We start from the raw sequence: 18,070 nt of genomic DNA, 5'->3' as shown, positions 1-18,070 counted from the left end.
ACTCCATAGCTACTTGCCAGAGAGTTCTGTCAAAAGTTGAGCCTGCTTTGATTCTCTCTGGGAAATAAATAAAAGAGACAGAGAGGGAAGGAGAAAGGGAAAGAGGAGAAAAAAGGGAGGGGGGGAGAGAGAGAGAGAGAGAGAGAGAGAGAGAGAGAGAGAGAGATGGGATCCTAGGTAACCCAGTCCACACTTACCTTCAGGTTCTGGAGGTATTTACAAACAGGAACTAAAATATCATAGACAGCTGTCCTGGCTGGAATGAGTCTGCCGAGCATTAGAGAAAGCAGATGGGTTAAGTATGACAATGTCCCACTGAGCAGGAGTGTGTCAGAGAAACAAAATTAGGTGGAGCTGGCTAAATCTTGCTTGTGTAATAGAGCACCCAAGAACCTGACTGACCTGCTTCTGTCAGCATGAAGATAGCACCTCATTCAGACCTTAAAAAAAAAAAAGCCCAACCCTCCAGGTTTCATAGGTTGATCGTTTTTTCAGGGCAGGCTAGTTCTCTTGAGCAGTGGCAGAACAAGGGGCATCCATTTCCTGCCCTAAATGAAAAAAAAAGGACAAAGACTTTGGTAACGTCCCTCCCCCCCCCCCCCCCGGTGTATCAGGAATTTCTGGCACATGCTGGATTCGCCCTTTGCAGGTGAGGAAACCAAAATGACTCATGCCCTGCACCTGTTACTCCGTGTGAGCCCCATGTTGTTCTCCTATATCATAAACAAACCTGTCTTTCCCATAGTAGGATGCCCTCTTTGTGTACCAAAAACCTGAATGGAGAGAATACAGTGGTGAGGGGCCTTGTCTGCAGTACACTGAAATCAGTTTTATCGAAAGTCACACTTAACACAAAGTGAATTAACGTGTATTGGCATCCTGGAGAAAGCTGTGAAGCATTCAGTTAGAAATAATCACCAGAATTGAGATGGGCTTTCTTGCTGACTTTCAGGAGTTTGGGGAGTCAGGGGGGCCTGTGTGGGAATGGCCACATGATCCTGAGCAATCCTGAAAGCCTTGTCAATTAAGCTCTTTCCCTCCTGTGTTCTCTTTGCTTTTACCCTCAATTTAGAAGCTGGAGAGTTTCACAAGTGCCCAGGTAATGCCTGATTAAATACTGGAGTTGAATAACAACCTGGCATGCTTCCTTCACTTCCTTCCACAGCTTATGAAAGGGAGCAGAGTGAAACTGCACTTTCTGGGATATTCTGCACACCAGTATTTGGGGGCTGGTGCCAAGGCCCGTTCAGCTCAGTACGTCTGAGGTTCACGCTTAGTTTCTGTTGTGCAAGGAGGTAGGTTTCCAAAGCCTGGGAGAGAAAATGAAACTTTAGCTAAAGTATAGGACTTTCAAATTGAATGCACAGAATATCTGCCCAGTTAATTGGTCCCAGGAAAGAACAAGGTAATGCTAGTTTTAAATTTTCTGAGGTCAAAGCCCCCTTCAGAATATGATTAGAAATTAAGCCAACCCCTAAAAGAAAAGTGTTTACTCAAAGGATATTTAAGCTGTATCTGCACTGGTATGAAGAAAAGCAAGGTGAATTTAATCAAACAACGGGTTATTGCACAATGGCTTAATAGAATTCAATTGGTTATTTTCAGATTAGTCAGTTACTAGGAAAAAATCCTACTGACAAAATATTTTCTGTCTACTTAGAGATCTGAACATGACTTGGCAGGGTTGGGTGTGCCATGCCCTTAGGGATTTTCCTAGATATGTGTATGAATATCATTACCACTTTCTGACTTGACCATGGTAATTATGACCTATGCCAGGCATGGAAATTACAAGGTACTTTTGCTACAACTCTCTGCTTTCACTGTGTAAGAGTCAAATCTCATCTCCCATGAACCCCTTTTCTGGAGACTGTACCTGTGGCCTCAGAATCCTCTTCATCATTGCCCTCCTGACAACCATAACAAATTGGTTAGAAATGACCCTAGAGATAAACCCTATTTATCCTCCCTGTCATGAGCACATCTGGAAGTAAAGTCATAAAATAAGAAGTATGCATGCATTTAATGCCTCAGTGGTTACTTAGCCCACTTACTTGTGATCAGAAATCTTTGTGAAATCACCTGAGTTGGAGTTAAAAAGTAATTTCTTGGGATGCCTGGGTGGCTCACTCGGTTAAACGTCTGCCTTCGGCTCAGGTCATGATCCCAGGGTCCTGGGATCGAGCCCCGTATCAGGGTCTCTGCTCAGTGGAGAACCTGCTTCTCCCTCTCCCTCTGCCTGCCGCACCCCCTGATTGTGCTCTCTCTCTCTCTCTCTCTCTCTGTCAAATAAATAAATAAAATCTTTTTAAAAAAAGAAGTAATTTCTTGCCAAACAAACAAGTCTCAGTGAGGTACATTCCCAAGTATATACCATGGTCTAGGTAAGACCAATCCCGTTTTGGCCCTTGTTTCTCCGGATGAACTCAACGATAAGGGACAACTAGGTGGCAATTTAGTCAGCCAGGCAAGCTGAGATGACACATGGTACAATGCCTACATAATTATTTTGTACTTACTTGCTATGGTACCTTTCGTCTGGCCCTCTCCAATTGCTTCACACCATTAAGTCTCACAATACTTATTGGAAGAAGTATTATCTTCTCTTTGTCTGAAAACAAGTGGAGTTACTAGAACGTGAAGTTACATTATTGCCACTGATGGGTTTGAAAATAGAACCAGAATGTAACTTGGGACCATGCCTCAAATAAAAATAAAACATTGTTCTGGATCCAAAATGGCATTCATTGTATACAAATCCTATAGCATCACATGCCTGATGCTGATGCCACATATAGGGAATTTGTTGCCATAGATCAAATCCATTAATAGCAGGTTCTGAGTTTGAAATGCGATATAAATTGAATTCATGTTTTATCTCCCCACAGGAGCATGGGCACTTTAAGAAACGAACATTCGGGGCTTTGGGTCCCCTCCTCCAAGCCTAGGCCCAGGAAAGGGAGCTGAGGCCTAGTCTTGTGCCCCCTACTAGGCAAGACACAGGGAGTTGGTACTTGGAGTTAATTGCCACTGTGTTATCAGGGTTTACTTTTTTGCCCATAGGGGCCCTTGGTCCACTTGATTTCTTTCCCTGTTGCTAGAGGAACGAGCGCTTGAAATGTTTGTTACTGCAGAAAATAAAACTGAGCTACCAAAAAAAAAAGAAAGAAACAAACATTTGCTTAATAATAAAACAAATGACATCGTGGTTATATTATTTGAGGATAATTTAATGATATTCTTCAGAAATACAATGGAAATTGATGGCTGGAAAATTTCCTTATGGTTGGTAACATTTGTTTCAATATTCTATTAGAAGAGAAATAGAGGGATTATTCTCATGAGCTAACAATTGTTTAACATAAACTTATCTTTTTTCCTAAGTCATGTGGTATTATAATATGGTCTTCTTCACTTAACAATAACTTTATGGAAAGATTAAATGCTCCATTTTGTTGCTAAGGACAGTCTGCAACAATGCCCTTTGTTAAGTACAAGTTGTGACATAGCATTTACATATATGCAGGTGTGCATACTTGCATGCATACCTACATAAAATGGGGAGCTAAGGAAGGTTGTAAAAACCTGATTTAAAAAAACATGGTAAGTCACATACAAACTAATTCAGCTGTAGTTCAGAGAAGTAAACAACATAACTATAGCAAAACATGTTGCATTCCTATCTGCATATTTATGTGAAGATGTTTGCTTAGTAAATATCCTCATAAAGACAAAGGATTAACATAGAGTTGGTGCTGAAACCTCTCATTGTAACAAGAAGTAATACGTATCCATGGATACCTGAACCAATTGAAAACATTCAAAAAGCCCACTGATATCCTTAAGAGATGTGTTTATAATAAAATCTTAGATTTTATGTTTAATGTCTATTAAATTTTGGACTAAATTTTCTTGTTTTGTTAATCATAATAATAACTCAATCCAGATTTTTTAAAAGAGCCTCATGTTAACAAGAAATTTTAAAAATTATTTTAATTTATTTTTCTTACTCCTCAAATGACAATAGCTAGTTTTATTTTCTAATTTTTTTTGTTAGAAGTATGAAAAGATAATGAATACTTTCAGACAAAATATAAAGGATAATATTCTGAGGTAGAAACAACAGAAAACAGAGGTAGACTTAAAGATACAATGAAACAATTAAAATTTTACAATAGTAGGAGCTTATAGCAAGTGTATATTAAAGGGATAAGAGTTAAGTATAAAAGACTAATATAAAAGTTATATTTTAAAATGTCAGTTTTTTATAATGCACTGGAAATTACATCTTTTGCAAATATTTACACATGATAAAAAAGAAATTTTGAATGTCCTCATAAAATTATACAAAAGGATAAACAATTCTACAAAATGATTTTTAAAGCTTATACAAAAATTTTGAAGACCACTGATTTAGTGTGTTACATTTTCACTAATTTCTAAATTATGTTTAAACTTCAAGCTGTTCATAGATACAGAATATGTGCTTGGACATTTTTCTGTGTTAATTAGGCCCTGACACATTAGTAGTTCCTTTTTATCTCCCGTTCCAGTTCCATCAAGGAAAAAAAAACAAAAAGAGCCAGAGAGAGAGTGGGGAGTATTGCTAAAAGGTGATGGAGACATTTTGAAAGCAAACACTAACTTCCTTAGAGCATTACCATCGCAGGCATTGTCACACACTCGGCATATGTTACCAGAATAGCTTTGTTAGCATGGGGTAGCCCCACCGAATCTTTATTCAATGTCAGAACTCTGGGGCTCTTCCTCTGCTGGGTTCTGCAGGCTCATAATCACCCAGAGAGCACTGCAAATGAAGGAAAGGCTCAGGCTACCAACTCACAATTTTCTTGTTGAATCCTGGCTTTGCCAACTTACTGGTTTCATAACCTTGCCTAATCACATCCCATCTCCAAGACTTGCTTTCTCATTTGTAAAATAGCAAAAGTGACACCTACCTCCTAGTCACCTGTGGGGAGTCAATGAGGTAAGGTAGATAAACACTTGGTAGGGCTCAATAACTATGGTTATATGATAACTATAATAATTTTTGTTTAGAGATGGCAGAAATTAAAGCTTCAGCATCAATGTGAACAGAAGTTGAGATGAGTCGAACCAAACGTGGAAACACTTATATTAAATTACTTTGAGTTTGTGTCTATACCTTGGCACATAGTAGTTGCTCAATAAATAGTAATTGAGTGAAAAATGAAATAATTCAGAGCGCCTGGGTGGGTGTTTGCCTTTGGCTCAGGTCATGATCCCGGGGTCCTGGGATCTAGCCCCATGTCAGGGTCCCTGCTCAGCAGGGAACCTGCTTCTCCCTCTCCCCCTGCTTGTGCTCCCTCTTTCTCTCTCTGTCAAATAAATAAATAAAATCTTTAAAAAAAAGAAAGAAAAGAAAAATGAAATAATTATTCTCCGATTTCAATTGATTTTTTTTTTTCCTGACAGAGAGGCTTTCCCTAGTCATCCTTATAAAAACTACAGCACTCCTTTCTTGACCTGTTTTAATCTCCTTTCCCCACATTATTTTACCAGCAGCACTTTAGTTACTTAACATACCCTTTACCTTATTTTTGTTGTTTATTGTCTGTTCCTGTACTAGAAAGCTCGTGAAAGCAAACATTTTTAGTCTTCTTTCTTAATTGCTTTATCCAAAGAGCTAGAATAATTCCTTGCACAGACTAAATGCTCAATAAATGTATAAATGAGTGAACTAAATGAGTGAGTAGCTACATAAACAAATAAATATAATTAACAATAATAACCAAAAGAAGTGAAAATATTAAGTATAAGACATCTGCAAGCTCACTTTTCTTCTACCTAGAATATTCTTCCAATTGTTGGCTTTTTCAGATATGAAATCAACTTTTTCTTCCACTTAAAGATATCTCTTAGGCATCTTTGTATGATTGTACATGTTCATCACTGAGCAATTTCCTAAAGCAGGTGATAAGGGATGGTGGCTAGTTTACAAGAAGAGTTGATTTAACTATGAGTTCATAAATCTATTACAACAAGTGAGAGTGGAGACACTATTGCACACAACTGTAGGTAAGTGGGTAGGTGTGGTTTTGGGGGATACTTTCTTCTGAATACTTTATTTTTAATGATGAGGTAGACAGCAAAATTGCACCTAAGAGTGATAAAAGTGTATGTGCTGGATGTTAAAAGACAAAAGAAAAGGTATGACAGCATGGCACAAGTCCACTCAAATTATTAATTTGAAACAAATCAACTCACCCAACATACCTGTCTTTTTCTCCAGTGGTGGTGTGCATGGGGACAGGTGGGCAGTAGATGGAGTGTTGTTTTTTTGTTTTTTGTTTTTTTTAATATTTTATTTATTTATTTAGACAGAGAGACAGCGAGAGAGGGAACAGAAGCAGGGGCAGAGGGAGAGGGAGAAGCAGGGTCCCTGCTGAGCAGGAAGCCCAATGTGGGACTCAATCCCAGGGCCCTGGGATCATGACCTGAGCCGAAGGCAGACGCTTAACGACTGAGCCACACAGGCGTCCCTGGAGTGTTGTTTTTAACTAGGGTCATGTTCAAACCATGAGTTTATGACAAACTGAGAGAAGAGCTAGAGCTCTGAGGGTATATGCAAGTGGGTAAGTGTAAGGGCAGACCATTAGAATCTTAAAGAAGAAAGTGAGGGCACCAAGAGCGGAAAGGACTGTCAAACTATGATGGGGTTGAAGATTGAAAAATCTTGGTCAAGTGTCAGTGGATTGAAAATCTGGGTCAAGGAGTTGTTGGAATTGGAGTTTATAGGGAATGAGCTAGAAGGATGGAGATGATAACTGGAGATTTTAGAGAGTTTGTAATCATTGACCAAATGTATGCTGTGGGAGTACATGAGTGAAATAGGCGAGGAGAAAACAACTTTGAAGGTAGAACCGAGGTCCTAGGAAGATTATCTGTGTCTATTGTAGTTTCAAAGAACTACTTTAAGAATCATGCTGAAAAGAGTTACACTAAGCCAAGAGTTTAAAAATCTTAAGACAAGCTAGGGAAGTGTCCCCAGGGAGTGGTAGATGACTTCCACTAGGAGAGGTAGTACGAAGTATGGATATAATGTGAGACTCAAGTCCGTGAATGAGGAGCAAGAAATTCACCACCTCATCTTCAGTCCCAACTGGTATGGGAGACAAATAGCTATTACCTGAGGGAATGCCATATGGAAATTGGGGTTTCAGGAGTGTCCCGTGTTTCAGTGAGTGCAAGAAGTTGGGGGGACATAAGTTACTGTTGATGACACTGAGCACAAGAGGATATAGTGGAAGTATCTCAAAGTATTGGGAAGGAGTGAGAGATGGTCACAAAGGCAGTCTGTTTCCCTGAAACTAGAGGATCAAACTCTGAGGGTTAAGGGATGATCTGGAAATCTTGATATTCTTGAGATAACTGATATGAACAGAATTAAGGAGCACAGTGACTGAGTCATGATGGACTCAGTTGTGAGTAATAACAGGAGGAAAAGGTGTGTGTGTAGGATATGGACATGGAGGCATCTTGCTAAGATGGAGAGTTCTGGGCTCCCTCTAGATCCCTGCTCATAGAAAAATTCTGAAGTGAAGCCCCTTATTCCTAGCACCCAAAACAACTGTTCAGCCTTGCAAGTGGCAACCTGCTGGAAAATGATATTGCTCTGTTTAACAAGTACATGATACTCTGTTGTGCAGAAATGCCGTACAGCGGATTCATTCCTGTATGATGGAATATACTGCTATTCAAGTTTCCTTCTTTTACAGCCCCGATTTTGTTACAAAGTGTAATCTCTTTAGATGACTACTGCTCAGTTTACCAACTATGCAATTTATTTTTATAGGGACTTAAAAAGTTACAACAAGGCATAAATATAATAAAATGGCAAAACTGACAGATGGATAATGTAACTTATTTTGCCACCTTGAGGAAAAGGTTGATTTATTAATGCTTTCTAAAAAAATATTAAGGTAGATAATTAGAAAATCCAGGCATCTCTAATTTGTTTTTTTCTGGTTAGAAAGTTAGAATAGCTAAATAATAACCATGGCAGCAACAGCACACAGAGTTTATTTGCTGAGTGTCCTCAGCGCTGAGCCATGACCTTGTAAGGGGCAGAGTGAGGAGAGAATAAGATGCCAAGGCTAGGTCTGTACACTCTGAAGAAGGTTCTTGATTTGTTTCTTGGCTCAGAACTCAGGGCAAAAGAGAAAGGAAACTTATCCATGACCTGAAGGGGATTTTGAAATCAAGTTCATGGACAGCAAATAACAATGACAAGTGGCTTTCTCATCCATTTAGACTCTAAGCACCTTAAACACTTTGGAGAGAACAATGAAAACATGCTGTGTTTAACTAAGCTGACAGTTCCTAGAAGCTCTTAGCTACAGAACAAAAAAGAAATTTTTGTATGGAATCAGGACAGAATCCTTAAAGAAGGACACTTAGGATTATTGGGAACCCTCCCTTTGAATAAGTATTTGAAGCCTGGGAGTCAGAATGACCTGGGGTACACAGTCAAGTTAATTTGGGGCAGGAAAACTTTATTTCTAAACTTTGGTATCATTACCAGTAAAATAGCAATACAAAAATCGTTTCTTGTACATGGCGCTGTTGTGAGGATTTAATGAGTTAGAGTGTATGAAACATTTAGGATGGCTGGCATATATGTGAGTGATACATTACAGCTCTTCATGGGAAGGAGACACACAATTTTGGAAGCTACAAAAATATGAACAGAAAATGAGGTATGAAAATAACTAAACCGGGAAAAATCACAAATTTACAAATTTTAAAAAATCTCCGAATACATAAAGTCAAAATCCAGAAAAGTAAGAATATTTTAGTTAGCTAACTGCCTATCATATTTCTGTAATGCTTTTTGTCCTACATTTCTTTCTGTGTTTTATGAAATTACCTTTTAATATGATGTTTAAAAATATTTCAGAGAATGTATAGAAAAGCAATTCTGTCTTTCCTTTTCCTCTAACATGGTTAATTGAAAGTCTTTTTTATTGATAGTTTTGAAAAGTTTATTTCAGCTTTATAATTCATTATTAGTAGTGTTGTGCATTTTTAATATAAATTTGAGAAGATCTCTGGTGTGTTTCAATTGAATTTTTTTTAAATATTTTATTTATTATATGCATGAGGTGGAGGAGGATCAGAGGGAGGGAATCTCAAACAGACTCTGCACTGAGTGTGAAGCCCAACGTGGGACTTGATCTCATGACCCTGAGATCATGACCTGAGCCAAAATTAAGAGATAGATAGTTAACTGGCTGAGCCACCCAGATTCCCCATGAGTTGAAATTTTAAAAATAATTTTTCCCTAGAGTAGTTTCTGTCTCCTGTACTTCAGATCTTATTTCTCTTGCTTTATCAGTGCCGGACACCCTAGAGCATGCCATCTCTCCATACAACCACTGGCCTGGAGCCTGAGTCTGCATATGAAGTAAAAGGAGTTTCCTCAGAATTCATTGCTATATTAAGATAATTGATAATTACTGAACAACTTGTGGAAGTGGCCTGCAAACCTCATAAATATATCTTCCTCAATGCAAACTAAATGTATCCCTGACTCAACATTCAATTAGTCAACTGTCAAAAACACTCAGGGCCAGTCTACCGCACACTATTTGAGGAAGTCAGAGATTCTGGCTGTGTGTACCAGGAGCTTTTAGACACATCAAAATTATAAATATACACAATTCAATCATTCTTTGACTAAGTAAATATTTGCTTGAATTGTGGACCAAGAAACATTAAGTTTGCTTCTGCATGTCTGTCTCCACAAATTCAGATATAGTGGTCCAATACAAAAACTAATCTTTTTCGACAATTAAGTTATAAGCATGTATTGGGACACTAGGTGGCTTAGTAGTTAAGCATCTACCTTCGGCTCAGGTCATGATCCCAGGGTACTGGGATCAAGCCCGGCATCGAGCCCCACACTGGGCTCCGTGCTCCGCGGGAAGCCTGCTTCTCCCTCTCCCACTCCTCCTGCTTGGGTTCTCTCTCTCGTCAAATAAATGTGTCTCTCTCTGTCAAATAAATAAGTAAAATTTTTTTAAAAAGTATCAAAATTTTATTAGAGGTTTACTGCAAAGGAAAAGTCCTCTAAGGGATCAATGCAAAGATTTCTGTCTTGGTAGAGGCAGTTATAAGAAAAGAGAGTGGTTGGTAATCATTTTTAGATGTCAAACAACAACAACAACAAAAATGGAAAAGATTTACGGTCAAAGAACTTTAGACTGTTGATGGAGCACTGAGTGGATGAGCAGCCAACCTCCCAGAAGTTCTCAATCTTATTTAGGTCTTTTAAAAATTTGCTTAAAAAAAATAAAAAGAAATATTCTTAAACATTTCATCTGGGATGCTAATTTCTTCCCAGAAAGATGTTGCAAATTATATAGCTGGAAAAATTCTATCCTAAACCATGTTTGGAGTAATTTTTCCTTTGGCACTGATAAAGGTCAGCATTTGGATTGGATTTGAGTTTCAGCCAAATATCTTCCTCAGGTAATGTAACCTCCAAGAGCTTCAGTTTGCTTATCAACAGAATGAGATTAATAACCTTGTATTTACCTGGGTTGTTGTGGAAATGGTACTGGTTAATGTAAAATAGCTAGCACAAGGTCTAGGACATCTTAAGTGCTCAACAAATGCTTTTTCTCTTCTTCCTCTATGGGAATATGATGCAACTCATTTTCACTTTTTTATATGCTCTCTATAGGAATAGACAAATATGCTCTCAAAAACAGTAAGTTTTGAATTGAATTATTTACTCTAGAAGCAGTTTTACAGTCTTAAATACAAAAGAAGAAAAAGGACAATATAAATCATTTGCTAGGTTATGGGCAAAAGAAAGTATGTGGAAACCGACCAAGACTGAATTTGTGAATCAGTTGAAATATAAATAAATGACAATAGCTTTATTTTTCCTGCAGGAAGATATACAATATGTTTAAATTTTATAAAGTATATTTTATATTGTATATCCCTTATGCAGGAGAAACCAAGAACTTTGTCTATATAAAGTTTCCTATGTATAACAACCAACAGAATGTTGAAAAAAATGGTTATCGTAATTTATTATACTATTAAAATGAATTAAGCATAATTAGACCACTTACAAACTGTACCTCACTTAATTCATGCATTGCCTCTGTGAGGATGATTTTACTGTTGTCACTGTAAGTTGTGAAAATGGAGGGTTCTCGTTATGTAGACATTCATCCACAGCATTTGTCGCATAATTAGAAAAGCATATGGGTAGCTTTCAAACCCAGAACATTCCTACCCCAAGCCATGTTCTCTCTCCAGCACCACATTGCCTTTCCTAGATGTTTTTTTGAGGATCACTGTAACTTGATCAGGAAGATAAATTTTACGATGTTTATTAATAAAAGCAAAGTTAGTCGTTTCTTTTACAGTGACTGTCATTCACCTGTGGTGCCAAGAACAGTTGTAATTGAACTGTACCCAATTCCAGAGGGATGCTTATGAGGGATGCTTATAAGGTGAAAAGGCAAATATTTAACAATGTCTGGGGCTCTGGTCCTGGCTAGTCAGAATGAATGCAGACCTCCGTTCTGGAGCACTTTGTCGAAGGTCATGAACTGTTTCAGGCATAACCTGGACACGTATCCTGTCCAAGTGAAGATTTCGTGGGAAGGACAGACCAGCACATGAGGGGTGTGAGGCAAGTCAGGAGGCTCAGTTATGAGTTTGCTTTTCCTTTTTTGAGTCATAAATTGACAAGCAGTATGGCCATACCTTTGAGTATTGGCAACACACCAGCCATAAAGAGACTGTTCAAGAAAAATACCTTGGATGGAATTAGCAAAATTCTAATTATAGCTGCTTATCAATGGTGAGATTGTAAGTGACTTTTAGTTTCTTCTTTACGGTTATAACTAATTCACTCAGCATGTATTTATTGAAAGCCTCCTATAGAGCAGGCACTCCTAGGCCCCTGTATTTCAGAAGGCAATCAGACAAGGTGGTGTTCCAGTTGTGTGTGTGTGTGTGTGTGTGTGTGTGTGTTGTTTTGTTTTGTTTTCTGCTCTTTCTACATTTGTGATCAGAAAATGTTTAACGGAATTAAGGAATTTAAGTGTATCAAATAGTTGAGTGGTAAGACGAAGAGAGGACCTGAGAAAAATTAATCCTGTGCTTAAAAGCTTACATTATATTTTATGAAAATATATGGCCAAAGCTGAGAAGTTTTTATTTGTGGACTCCGATACCACATCAAGTGACAGAAGAGTTAGCTTTAGGGGGACTAAGAGTCTGCTCTGGTCAAGATTGTTGTGAGAATTCTCACTGGATTTTAATAGAACATCATGCTCTTTCTGCGTAGCTTCTTATTTCTAAATGAGTTTTGCTAGGGGAAAAATGAACAAGTCTGATTTTAGGAATTGGTGAAGATTTTCAGTACTGAGCGTTCAAATGCTGGCCTTCCCATGTTCTTAGAACCTAGTTATTTGTTGTTTTCTTTTTTACTCAATATTGTTAGCGAGGAAGAAGGAGGGGAGGGAAATTGGAAGTAAAGTCAGAGAGAGACTGCATGTCCTTAGACAAAGAGGAAATTGCACAAGACAAACGAGTCTTGACGAACCAGTTCCACGTGTGCTTGGGTCTAGTACCTACCGTTCAGCCCAAATATTCAGAATCTGTCACATCACACATATTTAAGCTCCTTATATTGATTAGCCTGCTTTATACTGACAGAAGGAATTCCATTAATTACATTTTTGTAAGATGCTAACCGGAAAAAGAAAGAAAGAAGGTAGCTTTCTCTGGGCATGGAAATGTAAAGTGTTCCACATTCGTGGCTCCTGCTAATTGTAGAACCTGTTCTGCGAGGTTTCTATTTCTACCTCATGTATAGTGATGTTGCAATACTCTGTGGGAAAGGCACATAATGCTCAAGGATGTTGCTGAAAATAAATCTGGAGAATGGAAGACAGTCTTTAGTGGTACTCGGGTGTTATCTACATTGGCAATCTCAGAAGCCTTGCTCTGATAAACTGTTTTTTCAGCCGGGTCTTCTTTTGAGAAGGCTTTAAATCTTTATCTCTTCTGAGGAAAACAATACTTGGAATTCCTTTTTGTTCTCCATATTCGGACATACTTACCTTCATTTGTGTCCGGAATTGACCTCTTTCCCCGACCCCATCTCCATGAGCCCCCACCCACTAAAGTACAGTGAAGTCATTTTTAAAACTTTTTAAGTAATAACCATTTTTCCACATAAAATTGAACTTGATGGCTCAAATTAGAAAACAGATATAGAATGGACTTCCCTGGTGAGGGCCTCTCTTTCCATATCTCCATGAAGCATAATTTGAAAACCTGGAATAATGGAAAGAGCACGTGACCAGGAGTAAGAATCACAGTCACTCAATTCCACTCAATAATTCAGCTCAATATAACAGTTACTGAACATGTCAGTGTGCCAAGCATTACAAATGCTAAGGAAAAAAGACACTCTAGAAACTTAACTTCAAGTGTAGGAAAAAGCAGATATAGGAAAAAGTGTAGTAAAGCGTCGTAGATGCTTTGGCAGATTTCTAAACAAGGCCAGTGTTACTTGTCAACCACTCTGGGCCTTGTTTTCTATAAATTTGAAATAAATAACTTGGAACAAACTACACATAGAATCTAACCTCTTTGAGGAGCGCCTGGGTGGCTCAGTCAGTTAAGCATCTGACCCTTGATCTCAGCTCATGCCTCAATCTCAGGGTCATGAGTTCAAGCCCTGCATTGGGCTCCACACTGGGCATGGAGCCTACTTAAAAAAAAAAAAAAAAGAATCTAACCTCTTTGAGATGCAAACTTTATGATTCTGTCACTCTGTGCCATTGACTTTGGATCACAAGGAAAAGCCATTGGAAATGGACATGAGGAAATAAATGGAAGTTCAAGGTGGCAGCATATATATCTTTGAAATTTAAAGTAAAGTATGTCATTATAGTCAGAGAGGCAGGAGTAAAAAAATAAATACAATGTATGGTTGCTAAGGAACAGAAGTCTGCAGTATCATCTTCAACTTTTCCATAATATTCCTCCTACCTCCATGACTCATGTGAAAGCTGGCCTTACCCTGCTCACAAAATGCCCTTCTCCAATGGAGGCCTCTCCTCCTACCCCATCCCCAACCTAGTTTCACAGGACCAGGGGAAGAGTTGATAAACTGTACACATGGAGGGGTAAAAAGAACATAGGTGGTTTGTACTTCTTGTACAATGTGTACTTTGTGGGAAATAAATGTGCTCTATAATCCATTTCCACAGACAATTAGTGTTAACACTTTGGTAAATATTCTTTTGGACACTATGTATATAGAACTATCATATATCGGATTCATCTAGCTACTTATCATATATGCACAATATATAAACATTTATACATATATACAATATATACTATAAATTTCTGTATCTTCATCTACATCTATATTTATAGTGACGCATCCTTCTAAGTGAAATGGCTTTCCCTTTATACATGTTCATTTTTAAAGCATTTTCACTTTTACATTAAGGCAGTTTAATATGCTCCCTGTCCTCTTTACCATCACGTGGTCTCTGTCACCCTGCTCACTCTGAGCCTTCGTTCCTTAGTCCTTCCACGTTAGTTCATGCCAAACCTTTCACCACCAATTACAATAAAATGACTAATGATTGCTTGTCACTTTCATGGCTTATAATATAATTTTTTTTATAAGTCACTGATTCATGGAGTCCTTCAGAGATGCCTGCCTGTTCTTGAAATTCTTATTCCCATTCTTCAGTCTTGAGCTGGATGTCAACTCCTCAACCCCTTTTCTCATCCTTTGCTGTCCAGAAAGGGGTCAAGTTCAGAGAATGCTTCTGGAAGAACAAAGTCCCTGAATTGAGGCCGTAAAGCATTTAGCCTCTCCATCTCACATTGCTATCATTTGGAGCCTGCTCTTTAGTCTATGGGGCAAAATGTGAGCCAGTGGGACAAATCTTGCTGATGACTCAGGGCAATGTGATGGTTTATTTGATTGTGTTTTATTGAAATTTGAATGGGTTTAGATGGACCGAGCACTTAGTAGTTTAGAGTAAGGCTCAGCCTTTCCTGCTGTATTTCTCTTAGGCCACACGTGTACCTACCTACCTGAGAGGACCCTGAGGTCACTTCCACTGGGTGCTTCTGCTTTGCTCTTTTTCTCAGATCTTGGCATATGTAAAAACCCCTTCTTCTTTCCAGGGCTACTTGATAGATTTGTGTCAGGGTACTATGCAAACCTCCTTGATGCTCAGCCGACTCTTCAGGTCTAGTCTAACTGCCCGAGTTCATAATTTGGGTTTGCATCTTTCCTAAAACTGGCTGTGCAGTGAGATACGGTCTTTCCAGCGTCCCACTTCCTTTTCAGGCCCTCACTGCAAGCTCAGAGCCTCCTGCTGTAAACCCGGGAAAAACTACTGGCTTGTCGTAATGATTGAGTCCATTGATAATGTTAATCACTTGGTATTTTCAAAATTACTTACTTTCTAAAATCTGGTCTTTGAGGAATAATTTACATTAAGTGAAATCTACAGATTCTAGGTGTATTTTGATCACCTTTGAAAATGACAGGGGTGCCTGGGTGGCTCAGTCAGTTAAGTGTCTGCCTTTGGCTCAGGTCATGATCTGAGGGTCCTGGGATTGAGCCCCGCATCGGGCTTCCTGCTCAGCGGGGACCCTGCTTCTCTCTCTCCCACTCCCTCAGCTTATGTTCCCTCTCTCTCTCTCTCTGTCAAATAAATAAATAAAATCTTCAAAAAAAAAAAGAAAGAAAAACTTGTATAGCCACATCTCCTGTTAAAATATAGAATATTTTCATAACTTCCATGCCACCTGCCAGTTACCACAGCCCCAGAAGCAACCACTATTCTAATTTTTCAAAGTTAGCTACTTTTATTATTAATTTTGTTTTATTAAGTTTAGTAGGGATTAGTAAGTGGTAATTTCCTTCCTTCTTTGATGTTCGGCATACTGATTTTTTTTTTTTTTAAGAGAAAGAGTGGTTGGGGAGGGGCAGAGGGAGAGGGGGAGAGAGAATCCCAAGCAGGCTCCACACTCAGCACAGAGCCTGACACAGGGCTTGACCTCACAACCCTGAGATCATGACCTGAGCCAAAATTAAGTAGGTCACCTAAATGACTGAGCCACCCAGGCACCCCGGCATACTGACAAATTACTGTACATACCCTCTTTCTAACTAAAAATTTTTAAAAGTGAGAATATTGATTCACTTGAGAGTTTAAATTATCTGTGAATAAAATAAATATATCTCAAGCTGAGAATGGATTTTTAACAGAAAGCCTAGTTTATTATTGAAATTCAAAGTAAAAACATTTGTGAAAGTTACAATTACACCAAAGCCAGTTTTCAGGCTCACAAAACCAAGATTACCTTTATTTCTTAGATTATCTGGGAGATGCTTCTAGACAAAGTTTATGCTGGAAGATAAATTAAGAAATGACTACGTGATACATTTAAACTTTAAACCTTGACTGAGATCAGTGATAACTAGAGTTTTATTGCACATTCTATGTCATGTACTGTATGAAAGACTTTAAGTCCCAGGCTTATAATTACTGAATGTTATAGTTGCTTATTTAACACAATGCTGTTTGTCCCTTCAGTTTTCCTTCCATAATAAATTATTTCTCTGTGTCTTTCTTTCAATATACTTCCTTTATGTTCCACTTATTTTTTAAGTTCTAGATCTCCCTGTTGGTAGCCATGATTATGGCCAACTATTTTTTATAGCAGATCCAGTATTTGGAAAACCTCATTTATCTTCCTGTCAGTGGAGCTTGGCTATCTCGATTCTTTTAGTCTTATCTACTCTCTTAAAACTTTATAGAAAATCAGTAGATAGCACGTATAGTAGGCCTGGGGGGTGGGAATTAAAAATATGAAGACTATATGGACAATAACTAGCAGGACTTTCAGTCCTGACTGCCATTTATTGGCTATCTGATCTCGGACACAGTAAGTTTATACCTTTGTTTCAAAAATCTGATGATAGTAATACCTGCCGTATCTACTTGTGTTATGAAAGTAACAAAATTAAATCATATGTGAGAAATCTTTGTACATTTTGAAGTGTAATAAAAATGTAAGTTAATGTGATTATGAACATTGTATTTTCTAACCAATTATCAGGGCTGATTTCTAATTATAAATAAAAAAAGACAACAAAACCTCAGAATCATCTTCCCTGGCATTCTTTTGCATTGAAAGCAGGAAGAGAATAAATGCAGACTGAGAAGAACACCTCATTCCTTTGCTCTATACTGCTTGTGATGGTGGTGGTGTTTTTCCAAAAGCATGTGTTTCTATGTTTGCACTATAATTTTTCCTTCATTATAACTCTTATTACAATGTAAGTTAACTTTATTTAGATGACTGTCTCTCTCTACTAGATAAGTAGATCCCTGAGGTTAGAGTGCCTTGCCCAAAATAAGAGAACAGCAAATGGATGGATGGATGGATGGATGGATGGATGGATGGATGGATGGATGGTTAGATGGACGAATGATACCAAGAATGCACCTGTGAGGTCTTAATGATGTTTGCAAAGTCTTGAATTCTGTAAGGTGAAGCCCACTTACTAGAAAGAAAGCGATTTTTCTCTTAACTGCTTACACAGAAAATCCAGTTAATGGTTCAGGCATTTCTTTATTTTTCCATTGAGCCCTCTCTAGTCCATGCTGAGTTCACCTAGAATATTCACCCAGGAGTGTCTTCTCTCGTCTTTTTCTTTTCCACCATGGTAACCTTGTGTTTTTCCTCTCTCTCTCTCTCCCACCCCATTGCTTTCTCGATCCTGGAGGAGTAGCATCTAGTCTTTATTGTCATTCCTGACTGGAGAAGTCTTTCTTTAGGTCTTTTATATGATTTTAAAGAGGCATATACAAGTCAAAAGGGACAATATATATTTACCTCACTAATATTGACCTTCTCTTACAGCATCACTTTGATGGGCCAGGATAGCAAAGGCCTATGCTTATTTAATCCGTGGGAAAAAAATTACTCTCTAGGAGTTTATGCTGAC

General features: G+C 38.2%; 1 protein-coding gene across 3 annotated transcripts in view; it reads left to right on the top strand.

The window, feature by feature from the left end:
- ANO3 (anoctamin 3) overlaps positions 1 to 18,070 on the top strand; it is a 429,391-nt gene that overhangs the window by 372,215 nt on the left and 39,106 nt on the right. The gene's annotated exons all lie outside the window — the stretch shown is intronic.

This window comes from Eumetopias jubatus, unplaced genomic scaffold (genome assembly GCF_037043125.1).
Source record: "Eumetopias jubatus isolate StellerSeaLion01/CBP00866 unplaced genomic scaffold, mEumJub1_p1.0 scaffold_13, whole genome shotgun sequence".
Taxonomy (NCBI): domain Eukaryota; kingdom Metazoa; phylum Chordata; class Mammalia; order Carnivora; family Otariidae; genus Eumetopias; species Eumetopias jubatus.
The sequence above is the reverse complement of the archived record's forward strand: the minus strand, read 5'-3'. Positions and strand labels throughout refer to the sequence as shown.